Source organism: Galeopterus variegatus, unplaced genomic scaffold (genome assembly GCF_000696425.1).
Source record: "Galeopterus variegatus unplaced genomic scaffold, G_variegatus-3.0.2 Scaffold1465, whole genome shotgun sequence".
Classification (NCBI taxonomy): Eukaryota; Metazoa; Chordata; class Mammalia; order Dermoptera; family Cynocephalidae; genus Galeopterus; species Galeopterus variegatus.
Window position 1 is genome coordinate 125,816 of NW_007727576.1, and position 13,339 is coordinate 139,154.

Genomic DNA, 13,339 nt, shown 5'->3' on the forward strand with positions numbered 1-13,339 from the left:
TGAGGGTTGCAATCCGTTGCCAGACACGAAAAAAGACAAAAAGGAAAAAAAAAAAAAAGAACATTTATAAAACAAAACTTTTCAAGAATTATAGGCATTTCCTCATGTCTAGAAAACATCCTGACTACCACTATATAAAATTAACAAAAATTATGAAATCCCACAGATACTGAGATGAATCAGTTTATAGAATGATGATTCTTCAAGAGAATTTAAATTAGTGCTTACACTTCACAAATAAAGAAAAAAAATCCCAGAGTAGTTAAGTAACTTTTCCAATGTCACACAGTAACAAAAGCTAAGTGGGGCTTTCTGAACCCTACTTCACTATTATTACTAGGTGATGTACCCTAGGCAACTTATTCTAGGGGAAAGCCCTGTGTTAGGATTCCAGTTATGCTCTTTGCACAAAGTGGATAAGTGACTAAGTTAACTAGGACACATTTTTCTGATTTTGTGATAGAAGGTACAATCCTGATTTTTTTTAAAAAGAATCTAACAAAAACCAGCTAAAGAAACAACATTTGAACTGGTATATGAGATCAAAGACCGAAAGGCCCTCTGTTTAGAAACTAAATGTGACATAATTCAAAACAGATTTTTAAAACTAGGTGGAACACTTTATGTAGTTACTTCTCTTAAGGAAGGAAGACATGAAAACACATAATTTCAAATAGTAAAAAAGGCCCTTATTATATTCAGTTGAGGCTCCACTGGTTAAAAGATTAAAGAACTTTCGTTAGATTTTTAGAAATACTTAGTAACCCAGTTTTATAAGATCCCATTATATTACAGCAGGATATGCATTTGAGAGCTCTTGGATATAAAAGTTTAGCCTTGGGAAAAAGACAAGCCAATCTACCGGAAGGAAAGTATTCACTATTTTTCTTCAAGTTTCATCTTTAGTAATTAAATAAATCAAATGGATATTTTTCACTTTCCTTCCATAAAATACACTTTCAGAGACCATTCAAATATAAATTGCTCTCAGAATCACACTAATTGGCTCTCTGGTAACTCAAGAGATGACTTCTTGATGAAGAAGTTCATGATAAGCTTGCAAGGGAATATAAGGAAAAGGAGTCCTCGTAGTTTTTAAAAATATGAATAAGATGCAGCACTTTAGAATGGAAGCTTGAGAAGGATTCCTTAAAGGGGCAGTAATGCTGATATACATTGTCTCTTATCTTCAGAGTAAAAAGAGAGGAAACATCTGCATTATAACGTTATAGATTAAGTAAGAATCTCAAACTCTCAGATTCTAAGATTCTGTGTATCCTACCTAGCTCCATAGTAATGGTTTGTCCAAAATGTAAAGGTTTTGCTCATATTTCATTTGTCTATATGGAAGAGAAGGGCTATTTTCTACTGCTGTGCTGCAAAAGAAATATTTAACATTTATAGAGTAGAGAGGAATTGTTTCTGGGATCCATGAGCCTGTCAGTCTCAGTCAGTTGGCTCATCTGCCTTCTTCTTTGCTGCAGAGCCTCAGTTTACACATTCACTCTCACATGGTTTGGAAAAGAAAATAGAGGGGGAGAGCATGCTGGTCTGTCTCATACCCCTTAGCAGTCAGCATGAATCCTGACCAAAGGGAAAGGCAGAAAAATCTATTAATGTGGCTTCACCAATAAAAATTATGCAAGAGTAGAAATGCACCTCTTTTTCAGTAGATACGGCCATATGCCAATATGATACCAAGAAACTGGCACAGACATCCTGCAACCATGAATAAAAACATTGCCATGAGACTAAAGATAACAGAGGACAAAAGTACTGAGCACCTGGGTCCATGATGGTACTGCTGAATTGCTAAAGTAACTTTGAAATTAACCTGCAGCTGAGTGTGAATTTTCCATAGTTCTCTTAGATTTCTGTACATTTTGCAGGCATAGGCGCTGACTGCCTTTGTTTCTGATTATCTTTTCAAGGATGTTTGCATAATGAACAGGTTTGGAAGATAGAGATATTGTCCAATACTGGAACAAAAGATTGGTTTGTTCACTGATTAGTGTGGTAAAGATAATGTTTACCTCCAAGACAAAGTTTAGGAAAGCTTACGACTCATTATGAAAGACTCTGACTCCCTAAGCTTGGAATCCCTGTCTTGTAATGCAACTGATTTCATGGAGAGCTACTATCTTGACCTTTGTTTTTCTTTGTGGGAATAGAGTCAGGGAATCACCAGAAATGCTGATATTCTAGCTTTTATTACTGCATTGAGTAATAAAATCTTGTGTTTCTGCCCCAGAGTCAAGTGTTCATGTACACTCATGAAACTGTTGCAGGTTAATTAGCTTGCAGGTAGAGTAAAAATCTCAGATCACTCACAGTAATTGACACTGGGCTTCCTGTTGTCTGAAGTAAAATATGTCTTCAATGATTAATCCTCTTTTAGTGGGATATTCTATTATTTATGGCTAAAAACATTCTATCCAGATAGTATCACAGTACCGTATTTTTTTTTTAAAGAAAAGAGCAAAGTAATGTGTTGCTCTCTGTTTCATGTTATCTTAGGGCATGATGTAGTTAAACTGGAAGAGTTGAATATTTCTGAGACTTTAGGAAAGCATTTGATCCCTCTGCTTCTGTTCTCTTTTGTTGAATGGGGACAGTAAATATGCCCTACCTATGAAAGAACTATGCTTTGCATATAATACATATGGTCACTTGTTATTCAATTTAGAAACTCATAAAATTTTATATCAGTATTATCTAAAAGAAACTTAGAAGTGTTTGTATAACTAGTATTTGCATCACTATCTTTTTACTCAAATACAAGATGTTACAAATAACCAATGTCTTAAATTCTACAATAAAAACATTTTTATTTAATTGGGTGTTTTTTTCTGGGAATAGAACTCTAAAGAAATGAAGTCTTGGGCACAAATGTAGAATTATTTCTTTAGATGACTCAAATAAGAAAATGTGACCTAAAAATCAAACAGAAAGACCTAGGTTTCTTTTCCCTCTTCTCTTCTCTTTTTCTTTTTCTCTTAGCAATCTCAGAATGCACACCATGGATTATCTTTAACACATCTTTTGTGAAGTAATCATCAATGGACAAAAATGCTCTTAATTTATTTACCAGTTTTTCTTTGCCCTCCTCCCTGTGCAGAAGGAAACATATGGAACCTAGCATGTGAGGTGGTGAGAGAGAGAGAGCTGGAAAACTGTATGGAGGTGTGGGCTGACAGGATTGATGGTGACCAAGGGTGCAGAGCATTGAGGAAGGATTAGAGATTAGCCAACTTGAAGACCCAGTGACTAGCAACAGGAGTTATGGGACGGGGTTGGAGAAGACAGAAGGGATGGACTGCATGGCTAGAGTTTGCTTATATTCAGCAAATATGTAAATGTATTGAAAATAATATGGAGCCTCTGAAATCAAGAGAAGATGTCAACAGACAAAGAAAGGAAAAAGGATGAAAAGAAAGTGTTGAATTGAAATAGGAGGTTTCAGTATAGACTCTCTCTCTCTCTATATATATATATATATCTATGTAGAACAGCATACATAAATATACAGAAATATTGTTGTGTATGCATTCATATACATATATTTCCACACTCTACAAATTGAAAGAGCCTAGAAGCAATGACACTCCTATAGCAATGAGTACAGAGAATACCACAATCTTCGTTTCCAAATGTCATCCTCACTAAAAGGGACCAGGGCTCCTCGGAGAAATGACTGATTCTAGGACTAGGGCAAGTTAAGTATGGTATGAGCCTTGCATATTATACTGTGCTTGATATAAGGTACTGTACAAAGAATGTTGGGGACGTGTTAAAATGACACAAATCTGGTTCGAGGAGAATGATTTTGGCATCAAAATAAGTAAGGATAACAATGGATTGCAACCCGATTGAATAAAATAAAAAGCTGTGAAATTTATACTGATAAAATAAATAAATAAATGAAGGAATAGAATCATGACTTGAATTATAGATAGATTATATCTATTCTATATAGATAGAAAGATAAATAAATATAGAAGTAAAATTCTTCTTTACCATAGAATGTCAAGAAATTTTGAAGGAATAACGGAAATAAGAGAATCGACATTCAGCAACCACCAGAGATAACGGTTGATTAAGGCACGTGCTGTCAACGGATAGTAAAGCCATTCTGTGGTATTTTGTTGAGAAACTCGTTTATAGCATAATTGTAAAATACCTCTCACTAATTAAAGTGGGAAAATGGCAATTGTAAGATAGAAGAACTTGGTAGAGCCCAGCATCACCAGGTGATTAAGGTTAGAGTCAGCAGAGCAAGGATTTGTCCACATATGAAAGGATAAGTGTGCAATATCATTTGTGTAGAACTCCTGCCAAAAATGTACAACCTGAGTCAGGCCATGAAGAAACATCAGATGGACCTAGGTTGAGGGTCATCCTCCATAGCCTAAAGCCTGTTGCCTTTAAACTTGTCAAGAACATGAGAGGTGGGAAAACACTGAGGGACTGATTCAGGATGAAGTAATCTGAAGAGACCTGGTGATTAAATACAACATCATTTCCTGTATAGAACCAAAACCAGCAAAGGGAAAGTGTCATTGTTGAGGCAGTTGACAAAATTTGAATAGGAACTTAGGTTTCAATGGTAATACCATACCAACTTCCATTTCCTGATTTGGAGCGTTATAGGAGAGTTATTCAAGAAAGCATCACTTTGTTTGGACACATGAATACCGTATCCCTTGGGGTGAGGGAACATCATGTCTACACCTTACGCTTGAAAAGGTCTAGAGAAGATGAAAGATAATAGCTATATATTTACAAGGAGAGAGAGATGGATTGGGAAATAGAACAATGTAGCCAAATTTTAACAATTGGAGGATCTGGCTAGGATGAATATAAGAGGTCTTTTCAATATTAAAATGAAAACTTTTAAAATTACATATATACATACTTATATGTGTGTGTATATATATCCACTTACCAGTATTGAAGTAAATATGACCATTGAAAAGAATATAATCATTTCCACTTAAATTTAATTGGGATATTCAAAACATTTCAATACATCATTCATTAGTCCAACAAATGCTGAGATTTCACCAGCTTTGCCCCACTCTTCTAGGTTCAAGATTAACAGAGGAGAACAAGAAAAAAAATCATAATAAAAGACCCAACCTACAATATCTAGTCTGTAGTGGAATTCACATAATTATGTTGAAATCTATGATCCTTTTTCTGAAGTAATAAATTAATTAGAACACTTTTTATTTAAATTATTTTTAGACATTTCAGTGGCCTTGTGAAAAGAAGTAAGGAAATCTGAAGAAGAAATGATCAAGCCTAACAGGAAAATAAATATATTCACTGATGCCTCTTCTTTATGGTAAACGTAATTTACTATTTTCTAGGATCTTGAGTTTAGGAGATATTTCATATTATCAGGATTATGGATGTAGATAAAAACAAAACTTTTCCAAGTACCTTCACAAGTATGATCTCATTTGTCAGAGCTGAAAGTATTCTAAACTGCTTTCTCAAATAATAAATACTGTATTTTCATTCCTCCAGCTACAAGTTCCTTGAATTTCAAAGGTCAGCAGTATTTGAAATAAAAGATTAAAGACCAAAAACCCTTATAAGTTGCGATGAAGGACCTTAGTGGAAACATTATTTTTAATGTGTTTGAATCGAAATGGATAAAGAAGGTGGAATCTACCATACATTGACACATTACTTTCAAGTTTGGTTTTTAAACAATAAAACTATTTATTGACTTTAATTTATCCCTTACTTGAAATCATATATGCCAGAAATAAAGACTCCCAAACCAGAAAGAAAAAAAATATTAAAATCCCTAATCCCTAAGAATATTTGCAATCCCATTGAGGATTTATGTTTTGTTTTCTTGTGAGGTTGCAACAGCTGTTGTTACACACTAATTATTTTGTACATGGAATCATATCTAACTCAGGGTTCTACTCAAATTACAATTGCTATCTGTAGGATAGGGCCCCATTCCACATGAGGTCGCTGACGCTGCTTCAGGGGGCAGAAAACTGGACAGTGTTGGAGGGAGACAATATCATCTGATGTACAGAAATTTGAGATGCTGTCTTATCTGATTATAAACTTCACTGTCACCATGTGCCTGGGACTGTGCAAAATACTCTTTTCCCCAATTTTACACGCCCTTTCCCGTCAAAGGTGGCATGTGAAATGTGAAGTTTACACAAATGTAAGTATTACATCATTATTACATTTATGTTTTGCCCATTCTTGCTTTATTTTCGGCACAGTAGCCAGAGTGACATTTCAAAAACTCAAATTAGATCATGTTACTCTTCAAAAAAAAACGTGGCTACTCTATACACTTCATGTTATAGATTAAATGCAATTCAACTCAAAAGTATTCCATATGGTTCAACTTAATAATACATTATGCTGCTCTCTATGGTCACAGTGACATTAACTGTTGGAAACAAGGTGAAAACAGTTGGCACAATGGGATGCCTACAGGGTTTGGACTCAAATCTGTAATGCAAATCCCAATAGTACAATACACAAGCCATGAGTGCTTGGATAAATTCCTTAAAAGTCGCTTAGTCTTATTCATTCTATTCTGCATTCACAGACTAATTCATTCGTTCAGGTACTGTTCTAGACACTAGAGATTAAACAATGAACAAGACAGACAATACACCTGCATTTACGAAGCTTCTGCTAATGTTGGAGGATACAGATTATAGAGACCTATTACAACTTCAGGGAGTGAAGGGTGATATGACCATGGTGGAGTCTCTTTTCCAAAGTTTGATCAAGAAAACTCTTTGTTAGGAGATGGCATTTTAGCAAAGTGAAAGCTGGCATTTCTCATTTTACCCTATGCTGTAGATTGAAACAGGTGACAGAGTGAACATAGGTTAATACTAGTTCAGGAACAGTATTGGGATGCTCAAGGATTAAAATTTGTAGATACAGAAACCTGTGTTACGGGATAGCTGTTATAGGAAATAAGTGAAGTATAGGGGGTGCAGCACAGAACATGATGCCTAATCAGTACCCTATAAATGTTAGTTTTCTTTCCCACTGTTTCCATCTCCCATTCTTCTCCCCAAGATTAAGGAGAACTGGGAAAGAGATTTAAAATCCCAGTGATGTTGACCAGTGTTCTTATTTCTTACAATCTCATGTTCTCTCACACTCTGTTGCTGTGCATATAAATGTGGCAAGTCATAAATCTCACTGAAATATATCACACTAGAAAAAAAAATATGTTTTTTTTTCTTTTCCAAATTCTTAATCACATTTTCTAATAGCATTATTGTGGGCATTTATGACAATGAGGATTTCCCAGCAATGTAATTTAAAACAAAACAAAGCAAAACAAAATAAAACAAAAGGGATTGAATTCAAACCAATCTTAGTATGAGTCAATAGAGAGAAAAGACATCCTACAGAATGGGAGAAAATATTTTCAAAAAATGCATCTGACAAGGGATTAATATCTAGAATATTTAAAGTGCTCAGACAACTTTACAGCAAAAAAACAAATAATCCAATTAAAAATAGGCAAAGAAGCAAAACAGACATTTCTCAAAGAAAGACATACAAATGGCTAACAGGTATATGAAAAAAATGCTAAACATCACTAATCATTAGAGAAATGCAAATCAAAACCACTATGAGATTTCACCTCACCCCATTCAGACTGGCTATTATAAAAAAGACAGAGAATAACAAATGTTGGTGAGGATGTGGAGAGAGAGGAACCCGCCTGCTCTGTTGGTGGGACTGTAAATTAGTACAGCCATTATGGAGAACAGTATGGAGGTTCCATAGATAACTACACACAGAACCTCCATATGATCCAGCAATCCCACTCCTGGGGATATATCCAGAGGTTTGGAAAACATCAGGTCAAAGGCTTACCTGCACTCCCATGTTTATTGCAGCTCTATTTACAATAGTTAAGCAATGGAACCAACCTAAATGTCCATCAGTGTGGATGACTGGATAAGGAAATTGTGGTATATTTGTACAATGGAATACTACTCAGCCATAAAAAAGAATGAAATTCTACCATTTGCAACAAAATGGACGAAGCTGGAGAAAATTATCCTAAATGAAACAACCCAGGTACAGAAAGAGAAATACTGCATGCTCTCACTCATAACTGGGAGCTGAATCCATAAATAAACAAATGAACAATAAAGAGAGACACAGAAAAAGAAAGAAAGAAACAACAGTCACAGCAATACATTGAACTTTTAGAAAACTAGAGGTGGAAAAGTGTAGGGGAGTGGGAGACGGAGGGGGCTAATGAGGAACTGGTCAACAGACACAAAGAATGATTGCATATCGTAATGATGAATAAGCTAACTATACTGATCTAATCACCACACATTCTACACAATTATTAAATATCAACCTTGTACTTCACATGTATGTATAATAAAAAATAAAAAATAATTTTAAAATAAATAATATATAATAATATGAGTGAAAAATAAATGTAGTGATAAACTCTTGATATTTTCAGTTGTTTATTACCACAACGGCTCTGTGTTGTTGGAGATTTTAACCTACTCATGCATTAGGACAGTAAAGAAGGAGCTAGAGTATGAGCATCTCTCCGATGTATTTTATTTAACATAGTGTAACAATTAGTATGTACAGGAAGTGTTTTAAGAACTTTACAAATATTAACTTGTTTAATTCTCATGTCAACGTTATGACATAAGTACTATTGTTTTCATTTAATGACTAGAGAAACTGAGGCACAGAAAGCATAAGCAACTTGCCCAAAGTCACATGGTTATTATTTCCCAGAACCAGGTTTTTAAACTAGGAAACTTGAGTATGAGCTCTTGGCAACCAGGTCAGGATGCCTTCCATGTATTTGATGACATGTCCCATAAATCACAATTAAATTTCTTATGAAGTCACATGGACAATTCATGAATGTTGAAAATGTGGATCTCTTCAGTAGAAAAAGGTCTCAGACAAAGTTACAGTCTCTGAAGGACTATCATGAGCTATGCAGATACCCTTTAATTCAAGTAAAGATATAGTATTTCGATTATTCTTCAAACAGAATCTTAACTATGTCTTCCACTCTATCCAATTTATTGGGTTTTGTGTAGTCAAAACATTTGGATTATTAAAATTTTGAATGATGTTAACTTGATGTTTTGTCAGAATATAAATACAGTTCTCAACTCTTTCTTGTTCCTGAAATGATTCAATTAGCATTTAGTAAATTTGGGTGGCATTAAGATGCAGAAAGTAAATGTACATATTTTTAACTTTCTTACTTTGAAAGTTCAGAGTTATTGAAGTGTTTTTAGAACAGAATCCACTGGCAAATTGTGTGTATTGGCAGGTTGACTCTGGCACAACATGAATGGGAAAAATGTCAACTTTTGTGTGATTCTGAACAAATAATGTAAAACTCTATGCAATTTATTAAAGCCAAAGGAAAGGGATATACATTACTGTGCCTTAGCAAGACAAAACATGGATTTCAGAAATAGTCTGAATTCTGATTTTCTCCCACAGGGTCTTCCTATAGCTTCCATCTATTTGATGAAAATTGAGTTAATATTGTAGGATTTATAAATTAAAATGAAACATTACTGATATTTCATTCCCATGTACTTTCTACAACAAAACAAGAATAAGAAGGAAATTCTCACTCTCCATGTGTGCCTTTTCAATGTCATTTCACAGAGCACTTATTCAACAAGTATTTGTAGACGACCTTAGGAGAAAGAAGGCTAAGTGTCAGCATCTTTAAAAAAGTTTTGAACCAGGGAACTCTAGTTTCTCCCATAACAATAGTAGCTGGCTTTGCAGACAGGGAAATGGAGAGCTGTTCTTAAAAGTGATACGGAATATTCTTAGACTTGGGGTTATTTACAGACTCAACCATATCATTTCTTTATTGAGGATTATCCCATTTGACCATCCTACCCAAGTATACTTGGTGCCTGTGCTAGTGTTATGATAAATTGTTTTTACAGTTATCTAAGTGTTATTTCTATACTGAGGTGTGAAAATAGTACCTTCAGGTTGTATTTGAGTCTAGACCTAAGGACATGAGTGCCATCTGCTGAATTATTGTTTATGCTTCCTATCCCACCCAGATCAAAATTCGGAGACTTTGAACCCTGGAATAATATGAGATTCTTCAGTATTCCATAAAACTCCAAAGCACAAGAATCATTGGCATTCCTTCGGTATGCTATTAATCCCCTAACTTATTCTTATTGAATAATTGTTTTGATAAATTATGAATTTTCAAATATGTTATTTTTCATTTTTAATGTACTTTCAGACCCTTTATATATATATGGCTGTTATGTTAAGTTACACACAGGTAAACAACATGCCAAGGACTCTTATGAGAAATCGCTTGTTCTAATTTTGTAGCTGTTTTTAAGTTGTGGTTGTTTTTCCAAATGTTATTTATAACATATATCAACCTAAAATAGTGAAAAATTTAGAAACCTAAAACATGAAAAAGTAATGATCATCTCACTGTTAAAATATGTCTATCATCAATAATTTATCTCTCATTCTATTTAACTTCTGTTTTTGATAGAAAAATAAATATCCATATATACAAATAATCTCCTCTTCATAAAGGTCTTAAAATAACATAGTTTTTGAAGTACAGATTTTGATTAGTAAACAAGTGCTAATATGGCTCTAAGATTAATCCAATATCTTATAAACTGGATAGATTTACATTTGGAGTTTGTAGCACTTTGACAAATGATTTTATCTAATTAATGTTTATAATGTCTCTGAATTTTAAACACACTATGCCAGAATTGCAGTCTTTCAAAAACTTGTCACATTATCATTCACATTACAGATTCATAATTTCTCTTCAAGTGTGTAAATTTATTTGATTAGAAAATCCTCCCTCTTAATTTTGTTTCAATTGGCATTTTCAATTCAGTTTATCAGATAAGTTCTAACCGCTTGCCAATAATTATATGAATTAATAAGTATAAAACATGGTCCTTTTTTTCTGTAAGCCTTTAATATTGTATGGGGGCAATATATACAATAGAAAAAGCAATGAAAAACATAAAATTCCTTAGATTTGATAAAAAATAAATAAGTAAAACACAAATCTGCTTGCTCCCTTTACCTGCAGAAGTACATACAGTATGTTGCTGAAATCAAAAACAGGAATTATCTTGCCCGGAGTCATGATAATCTCTAATGAAGAGACATTATCCACGTGACTTTCAGTCCAGTGGTTCTATTCTTTACACTGTATTTTTGAGTGGAAAAAAAAAAAAAAAGAACAGCAAAACTAATTTTGCAATATGGAGATTGGTAACTGTTAAGGAGCAAGCTGAAGCTGGATTTAGAAATAAGTGGATGAAAATCAAGGAAGAATGCAAGGTGCATTATGGTAAAGAACCCACCTGTATGTACACCACTGTATACTCTGTGGCTACTTGTTGGTGTAGGTGCTCAAAAATATTTGTTGAATGAGTTAATGAGTCAGGTTTGCAATTTATTCGATGACTAGGAAGAAAAAGATGCATATGCAGCACTAATGAATATTATTCGTATAGAGCTGATGAAATTTTACCCTGAAATGCCTGTGTCCATTGAATAAAAACACATTCAACTTCCACAAACATAGCTAAAGGTTTATTCAAAATTTAATGACTATTTAACTGAAGATCTCAGAAATTAGATCTTCCTTTTCTTTCTTTTTTTTCAATTGGAAAGGTGACTTAAATGTTATTCAGGTTTTGGAGTTGTTGGTTTTTTTTTTTTTTTTTTTTTTTTTTTTTTTTTAGTTTTCAGTAAATAGTATTTAAACAAAATGGGTTTTCCCAAGAAAGCTACCAGGTGGGAAATAGCTTGGACGCAGTAAGAAATTGTACCAAATTGAAGCTATAAATTTTCTAATTTGTGCTTTAATATTTTTTGAGGAAAACTTATCCACCTCTAATTCTTTTTGTTACAGAAGATTTAAAGGACTTAAAGAAATTCCTAGTCTTGTTGAAAACAGTTTTTCACAGTCTCTAAATAACTCAGACAATATATATATTCTAATACATATATCCTTCATATGTATATATATGTATACTTCAATATATATACTTCAGAAATATATAATACTTCTTCAGTATTAATACCGCATGCTGCTGCAGGTAAATTGTTTTTAAGTGAGAATAAAATAAAAATACATAATCAGAAGTTTAAGTTAATTTAATTAGGAAAAACTGCATAAATATTTTGTAATAGTTTTCTTCCCTGAAGCATTTATTTTAAATACTATTTTATCTAAAAGTTTTCTATACTATGTCACCTTGAAATTCCCTTGTGTTTGATCCAAGACCACTATAAGAATCAAGAGATTGTTAAAACGATGAGTTTTGTTGAAAATATGTAAAGAAAAATTCTGAACTTAAAATGGTATCTAATCATAAGTAGTAGCTAATAAGTGAAATCAGAATTCTTCATCAATAAAACAAAGACCCCAAAAGTACAAGCGGAAAAAGAAAAAAAATAAACAAAATAGGATTATATCAAACTAAAAATCTTCTGCACAGCAAAAGAAACAATCAACAGAGTGAAAAGACAACCTACAGAATGGGAGAAAATATCTGCAAACTATACATCTGACAAGGGAATTAGATCCAGAATATACAAGGAATTCAAACAACTTCACAAGAAAAAAAAAATCCAATTTAAAAAAAAATGGGCAAAGGAACTGAAAAGGCATTTTTCAAAGGAAGACATACAAATGGCCAAGAGGTACATGAAAAATCTGTTCAACATCACTAATCATCAGGGAAACGCAAATCAAAATCACATTGAGATATCACTTCACCCCAACTAGACTGGCTACTATAAAAGAGACTGAGAGTAACAAATGCTGGTGTGGATGTGGAGAAAAGTGAACTCTTTTACACTCTTGGTGGGTCTGTAGATTAGTAGAGCCATTATGGAAAACACTATGGAGGTTTCTCAAACAAGTACAGATAGAACCACCATACAATTCAGTAATCCCACTTCTGGGTATACACCCAAAAGAATGGAAATCATCATGTTGAAGGGACAGCTGCAGTTCCATATTCATTGCAGCTCTATTTACAATAGCCAAGAATTGGAACTAACCTAATTGTCCATAGACGGATAACTGGATAAGGAAAATGTGGTATATATATACAATTCTACTCAGCCATAAAAAAGAATGAAATACTACCATTGGCAACAACATGGATGAGTTTGGAGAAAATCATGTTAAGTGAAATATGCCATGGACAGAAGGAGAAATGCCCATGTCCTCACTCATAATTGGGAAGGAAGGAAGGAAGGGAGGGAGGGAGGGAGGGAG